Below are 15,320 nucleotides of genomic sequence, written 5' to 3'. Positions count from 1 at the left end.
GCATGTTTAGATTCATTTGTGGTGTAATTTAATGTAGTACAGTGCTCTAACTACCTAAATATGATGTTATAAATAAATATTGTGGTAAGTAAATAATAGGACTTTATCTAAATTGGATAAATCTCTCGGTATATCTTCATTTAAAGTTATTGAAGAGTATGATAAATATCGATAATAACCATATAGTACTTTCCCTAACCTTTACACACAGACATCGTCGTAGCTTATTATTTAAAACCTATTTCACTTATTATATTTACTATACTTTTTTTGTTTTCTGTATAATGTTGTCAAGAACTGGCTATTGCTCTCGAAATCGTTTATAGAATTCACCTCATATGAATGAAAACCGTAGTAAAACAAAGTACACGAGGAATGTATTTCCTATACTCAATTATTTTAAATTAAAAGTCAATTTTATGAAAGAAAATGTCTTAGATAAGTACATGTTGTTTATTTGATTAGTCCTCATAGTTAAAGAAGTCTAAAATTAATTCAAGATTTATACGGTTTTCGAGAGTATAAAAAAGTACTTAGTAATTTTAGTTAAAATACTGAAGGGTAAAGACGTCATTAAAAAAAGATGTGTAAAATTAAATGTACTTTGTCCTTTAAATAAGAGGGAGATTTTGTACAGAGATTGCTTATAGAAAAATATTTAAATACGTAGAAAAACGTATTCTATCTAAAAATACTATGTCGTTTCCCTGTTTCTTGGTAAAATTGTGCTTTAGGTGTCGTACGTAATTATGCATATATCGATAGAGTGAGTTTACATTTTGGATGAATTACACAAAAAACGTAAAATTACATGCTTAATGTAACTTTACTTGTATGATGTAATTTTACATTACCTACTGTGGAGTCAGAATAACTAATTATCTGGTATGTAATTTTACATAAAATTTTTATGAGTGTACATGTTTATATGAAGTTTTCTTCATAACATCGCCTTAGCAACCGGTTTTTTAAAATGTCTGGATGTTGTTTTCGAACACCCTGTATAGGAATTCTATACGCATTTCAGTTACGAATGGCATCACTTGTTTAATTTATCGCAAACTTCGAGCAGCTATTGTTTTAATGTTGGTAACTGGATTGACATTGAAAACATGTTGAATTTCGTATGAAACCGACATTGCAAATCTTCTGATGTTTAATTAAAAGAACTACCCAGTAATCCTGATTTTCTTGACTGTCACTTTTTAACTGTAATAAAGGACAAATGACCCCGCAGATACCTTAACGATTTTTATTTATATGGTTTTATATTACTTGTTACATTTATATGTATACATATTTTCTATTTATATTTTATATTTAATCTTTGTATTATTGTTTTAGTAAGAATATCATTTTACTTGTAAATTTGGAGCCTTATATGATTTGGTTGACGAATTTTATAAAAATATTATGGGATTAAAAATGTTATTTTGATAAAAAAAAATATTAACGATTTTTATTTATTCTAGATATAATGTCAATACAAATGAGATATTTATATAGTTTTCTTAACCTTCAATTAGTTGAGGATCATTCGGATTTACTTGTGGAAGTCGATGGATGACCTGCAATATTTTTTATCAAAATAACATAAAAGTCCAATAATTTTTTAGTAAAAGTCGTCAACTAAATCAGATAAACATACAGATTTACAAATAAAATAATATTCATACTGAAACAATAATAAAAAGATTAAATATAAAATATATTTTTTTTGGAAAAATTCATGTAGATATTAAAAAAAATGTATGGGATTTCGTGTGTTTATTGAAAATACACACGCACACGCACGCGTGCATATTAGTCCAAGCATTCTGTCACGGATTAATATTAAATTTGCAGAAATTATTACCTGGACAAAAAAAAATATGACCGTATAGAAAATTAAATTTTAAATTGAGTTTTTTGTTCTTTAAACTCGATCCAAAATGGCGAATATGGTTAAAAAAATCGCAAAGTTGCAAAAAACGGTTTTTCTAAAATAACTAAAAAAATATAGCACCGATTGAAAAATTTTAATTGAGAAAGTGCAACTTTTTCAGTCATTTTTTTATCCTTAAAATTAATAAAATCGTTAACATTTTTTAACAGCTTGATAATATAACTCTTTACGAAGAAAATAAATCAAAAATCGTTACTGTAGGGCTATCCGCTGAGAAGATCTAGTCAATTTTCGAGAGCGCCTTTTTTTTCAAAAAATCGATATATCGAAAAATAATTAATATTTTTAAATTTTTCAAAAATGTACTTTTTTGGCTTGCCGCGGGCTATGCTTGCAGTAAATAACAAATATGGGAACGTAAATATAAACGAGTTTATAGAAGAAGAGAATAGAGAAGATTTTTAACGGTTTTTTCGATATATCTCGAAAAGTAACAAAGCAATCGATACTTACAAAAAAATCAGTCGATAGATCTTTTTAATAGCTACAACTTTCTTATTTAAAATTTTTCAATCGGTCAATTTTTTTAGTTATTTTAGAAAATCCGTTTTTTGCAAATTATCGATTTTTTTTAACCATGTTCGCCATTTTGGATCGAGTTTAAAGAACAAGAAACTCAATTTAAAATTTAATTTTCTATACGGTCATATTTTTTTTGTCCAGGTAATAATTTCTGTAAGCATTTCTCTATAATGCTTGGACTATATACACACAAACTGTCCTTATTAGGGCAAAATGATATGCAAAATCCGACTTGACATCCTCCTCGTATGAAGATCGGGTTGCTCTAATATCAGCGGTAATGGCCGTTTTTCTTTATTTGTTAGGGCATTTCACAGATTTCTATCAAATATACAAGGTGTCTGGAAACAATGAAATTTGGGCAATTAAAGCAATTCATGACAATGTTCATTTTCAAGTTTAAACTGATATTCAATATGCCTGGATTATACAGGAGCAGACGAAATTATCCATTTGACATTTTTCTTTCATAGTTCGATTCCTCTCTTACTTTGTTAAAAAAAAAGGTAGGTATACCGTATATCAGTCGATATCTTGTACCGTTTTTGAGAAAATCGAATTTTATTAACAGCATACATTTATTGTATTAAAAATGTGATACTAACATTTTTGTAAAAATCTTGAAAAAAAAAAGAGAACTGTTAAGTAAGATGATCAATATGTGCACCTTCAAGTTCAATGCATTTTCTGAAATTGCTCAAACACTTCTGCTATACTCAAAATAACATGTGGTGATCATTTCTAACGATGTCGGCGTATGCGATTTAATAATTCTTCCCTACTATTTATAGGAATTTGATAAACAAGACTTTTAAGATGGCCCTAAAGAAAAAAAACGAGAGGATTAAGATCGGGGACCGAGGCAGCCACGGAAAAGGACTACCTCGACCGATCCATCGATCGAGAAATGTGGTATTTAAATAAGCCCTTACTGCCCTGCTAAAATGGCCACATGTTATTTCAAATATTTAAAGAGATGTCTTCCAATAATGGATTAAGGTGTTCTTGCGGTAAGTGTAGGTATTTATTCCCATTTAAAGCGTCATTAATGACATATGGTCCCACTAAGTAGTTCCCAATTGCCATCCATATATTAATGATAAATTTTTGTTAGTGTTTTGTCTGAATGGGTTTTTCCATCACTTGAAATATGCAAATTCTATTTGAAAGCGGTTGGCGTAAATTCGAACAGCTTCAGAAGCACTACATTCTGCAGGTTCGTACATAGATGAATATCCGCAAATTTTTCATAGCTAAAATCCTACATGATATTGAATCAACAAATAGTGTCAAAATGATTTATGACAAGTATCTAACTGCTAATTATACATACTTGTTGACAATCATCTGAATTTCCAAGATTTTTGCAAAAATGTTAATATCGCATTTTTGATACAATACGTGTTTGTTGTTAATAAAATACGATTTTCTCAAAAACGGTACAAGATATCGACTGACATATGGTATATCTTTTTTTTAGCAAAGTGAGAGAGGAATCGAACTATGAAAGAAAAATACCAAATTTGGCAACGCTGTCAAAGATGTTTAAATGGATAATTTCGTCTGCTCCTGTACATACAGGCATGTTGAATATAAGTTTAAACTTGGAAATGAATTCATCATGAATTGCTTTAATTGCCCAAATTTCATTGTTGTCATGGTAACGACTTGGAAGTTAATTAATTATTAATTATTTATTATTAATTAATAATTGGAATTTGTTTTTCAAACTTCTTTCTTTGAAGGCGAATAACTCAACAACGAAGCACGATAGGAAATTTTTTTTTATGAAGTACTGCTATTTTAAGCTCCCCGTACACCCCTTCATTTTTGACATGACCTTTGCGGACATCCTGTATGTTAATCATTGTTAAACGAGCTACATTATACGTCAAAAAAGTTATATTTACTTCATTATAGGTATGTCAAAAAAATTATATTTGAGTGAATCAATTTTTCACTGTTTTTGACCCCTTTGGAGCTTCGTAGATATGAAGACATTTAATCAGTAATAAAAAAGGGACATCAATTTTTCAGGAAATTTCACCGAAAGACCAAATTCCATAAGGTGTGGGCGGGGTTCTTTACATTTTTACGGAAGTATACAGTCCAGCGAAAAGAAAATCAATTATTTCATTAAACCATTCAGTTATTATAGGTGCTAATAGTTGTACAAGGATAGGTGTTTATATTCGCAATATAATATGACAAGGATGACACAGTTACTGTTTTAAAAGTTTCTTAATGCAGTGTCGTTGGGTTAATTATTATTTGGGAAATGGCATCTAGTTGTCATCTTCTTTTAATTTTTAATTAACAAAATTAATACAAAAAAACACGATTTTTCACTCACACTATAACCGAGCTCTTCGTGGAAATTGAAACCTATAATTCTTTGATATATTTAAAAACACTTTCTTCTTTATTTAAAAAAATTGGACCGAGTAGATTTGAATAATATTTTTTCCCTCATAAATTTAAGAACAAATGTTACGTTTTAAGTTAACAAGATTGTTGAGAAGTTTAGCCTAAACCAACTTTACTAAATAATTTAAGAAAAAATAAATAAATAAATAAATAAAATTAAAAATTTGCCAGGAAAAACGTTATTTAGCCCGTTAAACCAAACATAGCAAGTCACGCTTGCAAAACAATGCTGTACAAAACAAATAAACGATATAAATGTTTGTATTCACCTTTCAAAAGCTACTTTTTCGATGAGGTACCGGTAACCAGGCGTGTTGGTAGTTCTCAGATACTCTGTACCAGTCTCCTTAAACTTTTTCCAAACAAAATTTTCCATTTTCAACACGCCACAACGTACCTTTGGTCGTTTATATCGATCAAACGTCGACAAGCCGTTTATTAATACTTAAATAGGGAAATTAATATCGATTGGATAAAAAATACACACAGTCCTGACCGGACGTTGATAACAATCTTCCTACGGAAATAATTTTCATTGAAATTAATAATATTCGAGCCATATAAAGGGTGTTCCACAGGATTTGAACAGTGCGCCATTTTTATTTCGAATAGTCAGCAGCATCGTGAAGGGTCACGTGCTGGTAAAAACGTCGGTTAGACAAAACTGAGCGTTATACGGGACGAGCGGGTGAAGATTGTGAAAATTTACAAATACAGAGAGTGTGTAGCTGAGATTGTGAGCAAATTACTGGAATTTTCGGTAGAAGGTACGCTCCGAATAAAAAATTAGTAGTCAAATTTGACCTAACAGATTCGGTTGCAAACAATAAAAATGTTGGGCGACCTCGTACTGGCCATTCAGCCGAAAATATTGCTACGGTCAGTGATAGTGTAGATAATATTCCTGTAACTACAGTGCGCCGTCTGTCACTGCAATTAAACATTGCAAAAAGCTCAATGCAGCAGATTTTAACAAAACATACAAAGGTACTTTTTGAATTAATTAACAAAATGACATTTAACGTAATTGCACTAATTTTTTGTGGGCTTAATTTTATAAAACGACACAATGATTCGAATCGGATCAAAGTACCAGGTTAAAAACGCTTTTTGTGGACGTCAATGACTGTCACCTTTAAATCAATTAAGGTAATGGAGAATCATAAATTCTATAGTGTGTAAACAGATAAGAAATAAACTTTTCCGCGATAAAATTGACGAGACAATTTTTTTTCGTGCGTTGTCTTAATGTATTTTCAGGAGATTCCATCATTGGAATATTCCGTATCGGTTCGACTGGGTTTTGGAAAAACCGGCGGGTTGATAGCCACACGTCGTGACCCCAAAAATCGACCAATAATTACTAAAGTTTGTGTGAAGGGACGGCAATTGAAGACATTGCAGTAAAAATGAGGTAGCTGCATTCTTAGAAATTTTTCAGGAGGGACAAAAACATTTAAATTCAAATTTATTATTTTTCCTTTGGTTTTTACTGTAAAAGTGGTTAACATATTGGGTGGAAGTACACTGTTGGAGAAAACTATTTTTTAAAGACTGCAATTTTTTGTAAAACTGAAAAAAATCTTGCAGTTACCTTGTTTTTGCCACAAAAACCATGAAACATTTTTTTATTAATGATAGTAATGAACATGAAATTTACTTAACTAAATGCAAACTTTGATGTCCACTGTACATAACTACATACACCGTATCCACCTAGTACGAGTAAGTCCATTATCTAGGTTAATAAAAGATATAACTTAATTTTTTTTCTACAGAGTTGCCTACTTTCTCGAGCTGCACAAAATGAAAATATATTTGCACATACAGGGTGTTCAGTCTTTCCTGGGCAAGTACCAACTTAATTTTTTTAAATGGAAACCTATATTTTTATGGCATTATCGAATTCTACGTGAAAAATTAACGGGACTTTGTGTTATGATCCCTATTAAAATATTGATAGTTTTCGAGATAATCGACTTTTCATTTTTGTTTCTTATGTTTCGTCACTTCTAGTAATTGACATAATTATGATTGTATGACAGCTAGAAATTTTTTTTTTTAGGAACTGTAGAGTGAAGATGGCTCTTTCAAAAAACGTATCAAAAGTTGACCTGCGATATACAGGGGGCAAAAAAATCGTGCCAAACCTGATAATTTAAAATTTGAAAAATCTCGACTTTTTCAAATAGAACACCCTGTGTTTTATGATTTCATTAGATGCCTTTCTGTAGACCCTACAATTTTTTAATAGCTTTCCCTATACCTAAGTTGAGTAGTTTCTGCAAAAAAAAAAATTATAATAAAATACCGGATTTGCGCCCGTTCCTTTGTCGGGAAAAATATGTAAGGGTATTTATTTTTATTAAATTGATTAGTTGTCTAGCTACACTGTTTAAAATAAAAATTAATAACTGAAAAATTTAGATATTTGAGTTTAATAAATAAGTCTTCATGGAAAGTTTTTTTGTAAATAAAATCAAAAAAACCATAAAATCGCTACAAGTGATTATGAATTAGCAAAATATGGGAAATGTTTGTTAGCAACACGTATTTACAAAGCAAATAATCCAAATTTACAGAGATCCACTGTTTTGAAAATGTGAAGGAAAGGTTTGAATGAACAGCAAATACGAATTATGAGAAAACTACTAGGAGACAACAACGATAATATTTAGTTTAAAGTTGTGGCGTCTGCTGTTGAAAATCCAAATATTAGTGCCAGGAAATAAGTAGTAACCTTGGAGTTTTCAAAAGCTTGACAAATAAAATATTGAAGATGTTTCATCCGTATCATATTGAAAATCAAGCACTGTTACCGTAGTTAGGAAAGTTATTAGTGAAATTGGAGATTAAAAAATTTGGATGTATAGAATTTTGAAAAAAAATACTCATAGTCGCAAGCTAACTTAAATACTACCTAACTTACATTTAAAATTATTTAAAAAGTCAGTGGTCCACGATTTTTTTTCAAAAAAGGTCCCCTACTCCCCCAATAACTACCCCACTGGAGTGTATTTTGAAATAAGTTATACATGAAAAAATAGTACCTATTAAAAAAATGTCGTCCTCCAAATTTTATCACTCAATGTTTTATGCCAGCGAAGTTACAGGAAAAATGATATAAACATTTGAAACTTTTATCACCTTGTATCTCCGTACGGAAGCGCCCTATCAAAAATTTTTATAGAGCAAAACTTGGTTACTATCATCGGTAAAATACCCCATTAGTTTGGCAAAACTTATTGACAGCTTATCTCATCTCTCAGCACAAAAAGTAGATGGATAGATGGGTGGATGGGTGGGTCTTATAGGTGGTACAGGTGGATGGATAAATATGCGTATTCATGCATGAACGACTGGATAGAAAGATGTATGAATTCATAAATGGGTGGGTGGATAAAAACATGGATCCAGAACTCTGCAACACGAATTATGCCATGAAAATGGCGTTTTTAAGCATTTTGATCTATTTTCTATTTTTCCATGAAATTGGACCAGCTTGTCTGACTCTATGATGATAAATTGGAATTGAACGAGTGAAAAATCATACGTCTAGGGAGCTAGTAGAATAATTTGACTTTTTATAACTTTCGTCGATCGTAAATGACGTTTTTTGTGAATTTTGACCTGTTTTTTAATTTTCCCGAAAACTCAGACCCGTTGGGCCAAATCTGAAGACAGATTCGGATTCAGCGGAAAAAAATACATGGAAATACTGGGTCTAAATACCAGATCCGATACTTTTTTTTGTGGGGCTGTGTAACCAACCTGTGAATATCTAAACAGTTGCCATGTTATTGCACCAAATGTTTCGTAGTAAATGGAGAAGGTAGCTATAAAAAATTATGGATGACCGAAACCAAATAAGGTAGATGTCTCATTTTTTATCCAAACGACATTAATATTCTTTATCGATTCGTACTAACAACTCAATTTGGCCAAAAAGTGCAGCTACCTCGTTTTTGCTGCAGTCTTCAATTCAATATATTGTTTTTGAAGGTAAAAAAGCGAAAATTTGCAACAATGATTTGGTAGGGTGTTGTTGTTATGTCGATAAGGGTTGAGACGGTGGAAATATATATGCTGGGTGGTCGCTATCTTTTATCGTTTTCATGCTATAAGGCGATTCTTAATTTTCGCAAAACGGTTTTTAAGAGCATTTTTTGGTGAATCTATATAAGTCTTGACGAGGGTTGTACAAAATCTAAGCAAGTTAGAAACAATATCTCTTCACTGTACCAGTTATACATGTTTTCTCTAGGGTGTAAGACAATTTACAAGTCGAGTACAAATAGATGGGGTGAAAATAATATCAGTACTTCATATAAATTTTTTTGATACGGGCCTTCATTAACAATTTACTCAAAGATGAAAATTAAAAACTTATTTTTATTTACAGTCTCTAAGCTAAACTATTAACTTCAGCATGATGCAAATTTGGTGACCGATAACACATGCGTACAGATTGTTTTTGATGTCATAAGTGAAATTTCATTATGCTCAGAACGCCAGGGACGGACTATGTCCAATGGTCAACAACCCAGAATTTTTGCATAGATGACGATCGCAATCTGCCAGTATCAAAATTAATAGTTTAGGAAATATTTGTGATTTTATGTCACAGTGCACATCGAGCGGCGCCTATACCATTTTTTGTTTTTAATTTTTAATTGGACATAATTACTATGTTAGAACCGTACATATTTTTAAAATAAGAGCCTAGAAAATCTTACTGTTTGCTAATGTAATTTTCACTAACATAAAATGACAAACACACTTTACACATAACACAAAACGGGAATAAGTTAAAGTAAGTTAAAAAAAATAATTTTCTAGCTTCATACACTTCCTAAGTCTACGAATGTTATTTGTTTGTACACGAAAAAGCATTTCTGGGGTATGTCTAATATTATTACAATGGAAATTAATTCATTGTAGCAATTCATCCCTTGTCTGTACTGGGATTGCGTATACTAAACTTTTCAGGTATCTCCACGGGAAGAAGTCCATCGGGTTAAAATCTGGAGAACGCGATGGCCATGAAATTGGGCCCCTCTCCCAATCCATTTATTATTAAACACAGTGGATAAATAATTTCGCACATCAATATTGAAATGGGGAGGAGCCCCATCGTGCATGAACCAATCTTTTCTTCGAGTGTCTGATGGAACATCGTCTAATAGTGGCTGCAAATTATTTTGCAAGAACTCCAAAATAGCGATGTCCATTCAGACGTTCCTTAGAAACGTATGGACCTATTAAATTATTACTCCAAAAATGCGTTTTCGTGTACAAACAAATAACATTCATAAACTTAAGAAGTGTGTGGAGGTGGAAGATGCCCATTTTGAAAATGCATTTTGATAGTTTTCTTTCTTTTAAATTATTTTTTTAACTTACTTTTAACTTATTCTTGTTTAGTGTTATGTGTAAAGTGTGTTTGTCAAATTTTGTTAGTGAAAATTATATTAGCAGATAGTAAGATTTTCTAGGCTCTTATTTTAAAAATATGTACGGTTCTAACATTGTAACTATGTTCAATTAAAAATTAAAAACAAAAAATGGTGGAGGCGCTGCTCGATCTGCACTGTGGCATAAATTCACAAATATTTCCTAAACTGTTAATTTTACCGAGTTGAGCCAAGAAGGTTTTATCGTTGGAAAATTCTTTAGGGAACTTATTTTTGAGCAGGCAGATTGCAATATGCAAAAAATCTAGGTTGTTAACCATTGGGCATAGTCCGTCCCTGGCGTTCTGGTCATAATGAGGTTTCACTTACAACATCAAAAACAAGCTGTACGCATGTGTTATCGATCACCAAATTTGCATCATGCTGAAGTTAATAATTTAGAGTCTTATTAACGAAGGCCCGTACGAAAAAAAATTATATAAAGAACTGATATTTTTTGACCTCGGCTATTGATGCCAACTTTTTTGTATCAAGTTCCGGGACACCCTGTATATGTTGATCGTTATATTTCCTGAACTTTACACGCCTGTTGTAGGTACAATAAACATAATCAGGCCCCGCAAAATGCTGTTATGAAACTATATACAGATTAATTAATCATAATCATTGAGTATTTTTAGAAAATCCTCGACAAAGCAGGAAAGGTACATGCCGATGTTTACAGCTTTAAATATTTTACAGGCTCTTCTTTGAAATACGTGCTATGAAAATAATAATTTTTTATATTACTAAGTTACCACTAATGCTGTTATTTGTCAGTATCTGTATAAGTACATAAATAAACTTGTTTATATACTGGTGATGAATTATTTTATTTGCGTTATATAATGTATCACAAGTTTGTTTGATGGTTAATTCTGTCGAAGAAATGCCATACCCACTTTTATTTTTAGGTGCTGTTTTTGTGGAATGTTTTCTGACAAATAAAAAATTGTTTCATAATAAAGTTCCATTCGATTCATAATTAATAATATAAGTACCTATGTGTATACTGTGATTTCACATAAACAAAAAAAATATATCTTGCTTCGACAATAAATTTTCGATATGATTTGTAAACAATAAAATATAAAAGCCTTGTCGTCGAATTTTTATCACCAATACGGAAATATAACTGGATTTTTAAATCTAAATAGAGAATTGCTTACACTTCTCTTATAAGTAGTTAAGCAGGTGTAAATTTAATATCCATATCTTTTCCTATTAATTTAATATTAAATTCAACGCTAATTTCGTGTGCTTTCGAATTAGTATATCTTTTTCCACAAAGTCCTTACATCAATTAATACGATCCCTCTAATCACTTCTAAATTAATATAGAATGTATAGTTGGCAATATTTTAATACTCAGCTGCAATTGAAAAATGCAATGTGATTTGTAATACCTCTTTCGAGTAAAATATATATTTTAATGAGCTGCAAATATGAATGTAGATAGTATATTTTTGGCGTCAATTACAATCGATTTATGTATTAATGCAACTGAAGATAATGTCAATAGTAAAATATTCAGTTTTATTCATTATCATATTAGTGCTTTAAATGTTTTATACAGTATGTTTCAAAATAATGCACCATAATCTGTAGGGAATGATGTATTAGAATATTAAAAGTAATAAAACTTTTTTATATCACCTATAGATTCTTATTGTTTTGATTTGATGATGAAGAACGTTCAAGTTTTGTTTTTCTTTAAGATTTTTTTTTCATTTTCTTTGCGTTCCATTTTTGTACAAATGTACCCAACGTACTAGACTCGGTACTTTTGGATGCATGCGACGAAGTGTATATGCCAGTAGTACTTTGACTAGTATTTGAAGCAACTCAGAACCACCCTCGTTTTTCTTTGGTTGCCCGTCTAGGGGGTTGTAAAATATTATTATTTAAATAAATTGCTCATAGGTCTCTCTTGCCACGTATTTCGAAATTTTTGTGGACGGGAACGTTTAGAAGGGGTAGAAATTTTTTTTTCGGCATAAATTTGAAAATTCTGCTCTAAATGTTCAAATAATAATATTAACAACCCCCTAAACGCGCAATCAAAGAAAAACTAGAGTGGTTCTTAACTGCTTATAGGTCTCTCTTGTCGACGTATTTCGATTTTTTTGTGAACAGGAACATTTAGATGGGGTAGAATTTTTTTTCCGGCATAAAGTTGAAAATTGTGCTCCAAATGTTCAAATAATAATATTTTACAACCCCCTAGACCTGCAACCAAAGAAAAACGAAGGTGGTTTTGAGTTGCATACCGTGGGTGGGGAGACTGTGGATAACATCACACAAACTTTTAATTTTTCGGTAATGAAATAAATATTTTATTCGGAGTTGATCCTGAGGTACTTTTGCAGCCTGGAACTATACAATATTTGTACAATCCTCGGTTTCGACCCATTTAGACATAAAAACAATGATTAACGAAACTGCCAAGCGAACCACACACCGTATGTATTAACACAGAATGGGATGAGAGAGAGCGTGAGCGCGAGCGGAGTGCTCTGCCAGTCGCCCGTACCGGTATTATGACGTCAGGCAGTGGTTGCACTAATTTATTTCACACATTTCTCGTTGAACCAAAAAATTGATTTTTTGCATACTAACTAATTGAAGGGTAAACTTTTAGAATATGCAAAAAAATCTACTGAATGGGCCTATTAAGAAGAAATTGATAAAAACCATAGAAAATCACAAATACCTTAAAAAGTTGTTAGGCCGGGTGGAAAATGTATATCTTTTTAAAAATAATAGGTTAGTAAGATAGTCAAACAGAAAAATGCTAAATTTAATGATTAAAAGTAGATTTTAACAAAATTTTAAAAGAACAAGGAATTATTACAAATGAACAGAATCGAAGAAGTGTTAGTAATAAATTAAATACTTAGAATAAAAAGAAAAGAAATATAAATAGGTACTAACTAAATAAGCAATTTAACTATCTAACTAAATGTTCAAAGTGTTTTCCGTTAAATTTAAACTCCATCTATTTTGTGAGTGCATTCTCACAAAATGCGGGTTTTCTGTGGCAAAATAATGAAAATTATGTCGACTGACATTACCATTCTTATGAAAGGTCGCCTCGTCTCCGAAAAGGACAAAATCTGTAAAATCGCGTCCTATTCTAAATTTGTTTTGATCCCACTCGCAGAACTCTAATCGTCTTCTGCAATCTTCACCACTTAATTCCTGCAATAATTGGACATGGTGTGGATGCATTCTATTGTCCTTTAATATTCTTTGAACAGATGTTCTTCCAATATCTATTTGAATACCAATTTCTCGTTGACAGCCAAAAGAACGTTTAATTAATTTTCTTCAGTGAATGTTCTTTTTTTCCTAACATCCATTACTTTTCTAAAAGTTCGTACACTGGGCTGGGCTGCCTTCTCTGTGGATAGCGTCGAAGATAAATTCGTGTTGCTAATAAAGTATTTTTATCACTTGCACCCAATTATGTATCAACCATTTCTGCCTGAGAAAAGTTCAATTTGAAGTATTTTTAAACCCAGCAGTTTACACTACCGACCATTAAACAACAACAGTAAACTTGCAGATTTTGTTATTTTATGTCAAACTCATGGCCTACTAGAATAATAAAAAGTAAAATTTGCAAAATTAAAGGGGTTTTGCTAGAAAAATGCCAATATTTTCGAAAATAGTGATTTTAGGCATAGGGTATTATTTACAAAAGTTATAGGTAATTAACATATTAATTCAAAAATAAAATAATACACCGGGTGTTTCATTTACAAAAATCGAGAAAATGTCCTTCGAAATTCGCTAAACTGGGGCTTATGTGTAGAAACCCTGTACAAAATTATAAAAATTTTGCTATTTTGCTGTTTGTCCACATCTATGGTCCGCATGTCAACAAAATATTTTTTCTTAATTACTGGTAGTACCTGCACAGTGGATAGATTTACAGCCTGTCCCAGCGAAAATTATCTTATTTTCCGCATCACTTTCGCCGCATCGAATACAAAAATAAAGACGTCGCTGGAAAGAGAATTTTCTGTAGAATACAAATTTGTAAAAATATACAGTGTTCCATTTAAGAAAAACCACCTTAAAGATGCTCCGCCCTAATGCATCACCCTGTATAATTCAAAATATTTTTAAAATGTGAACTTTTTTAAGTACATCACTCCCATAAAATATTTATTTTCAAATCTTTATAATAAGGGAGATATTGAACTTTGTTATACTATTGGGCCACCCTGTATATTACTTCTTTTTTCAATATTTGTAGTCAACAAGGATCCAAGTTCGTGAAATAATTTGATACACATCTTTCACTGTATAATAAAATATATCTTTTTCTTTCTTTTGCTTTTTTAAGGGTATTATTTTCCTTCTCTAAAATTTTTGTATAACCGTTTTCCCAAGCACGTTCGCAAATATTCGATTTACCAAATTTTCATTTTTTAATGTAATTTCTGTGCTCATCTGTTCTAATATTTACATGTCGAAAGGTCAACTAATTGAATTGCTCGAATTTAGCAATGACTATTTTTTTTATTTGTCTTTCTATTTCGTTGCGGTATTTTTTGCATAAAATATCCCCTGACTAACTCTTTTAGCTCAGATTATTTATTCACTTTTCCTCACATGTATATTAAATTACATTAAATTATGTCACAAATAAATAACTCGGGTAATACAAAATAATGTTCTGTATTAAAAAAAATGCAATTATTTTTGTTTCGTGTAAGTTACTTAGTGTTTACAAGTATTTTGATAAGCGCCGTAATTTTATTGTCATTAAAAATAAAACAAATGTCTAGCAGAACAAAAAAAAATTAGGGGAATAAGGCCTATAGATGCCCATTTTAAGTTGTTGGATGTTTTTCTCGAAAACGAAGCTATTTAGTAAATTTCAAAAAATGTGTTTAACCCCCTCCAATTTAAGAACAAACGTTTTCTTGTTTTTTGAATATTAGAATGGGATGGTATTATTT

General features: G+C 31.1%; 1 protein-coding gene across 1 annotated transcript in view; it reads right to left on the bottom strand.

The window, feature by feature from the left end:
- Positions 1-15,320, bottom strand: part of LOC108904906 (scavenger receptor class B member 1) — a 144,471-nt gene that overhangs the window by 128,682 nt on the left and 469 nt on the right. The window lies entirely within an intron of this gene.

The sequence above is a fragment of the Anoplophora glabripennis genome, unplaced genomic scaffold, assembly GCF_000390285.2.
Source record: "Anoplophora glabripennis isolate ALB-LARVAE unplaced genomic scaffold, Agla_2.0 scaffold197, whole genome shotgun sequence".
Taxonomy (NCBI): Eukaryota; Metazoa; Arthropoda; class Insecta; order Coleoptera; family Cerambycidae; genus Anoplophora; species Anoplophora glabripennis.
The sequence above is the reverse complement of the archived record's forward strand: the minus strand, read 5'-3'. Positions and strand labels throughout refer to the sequence as shown.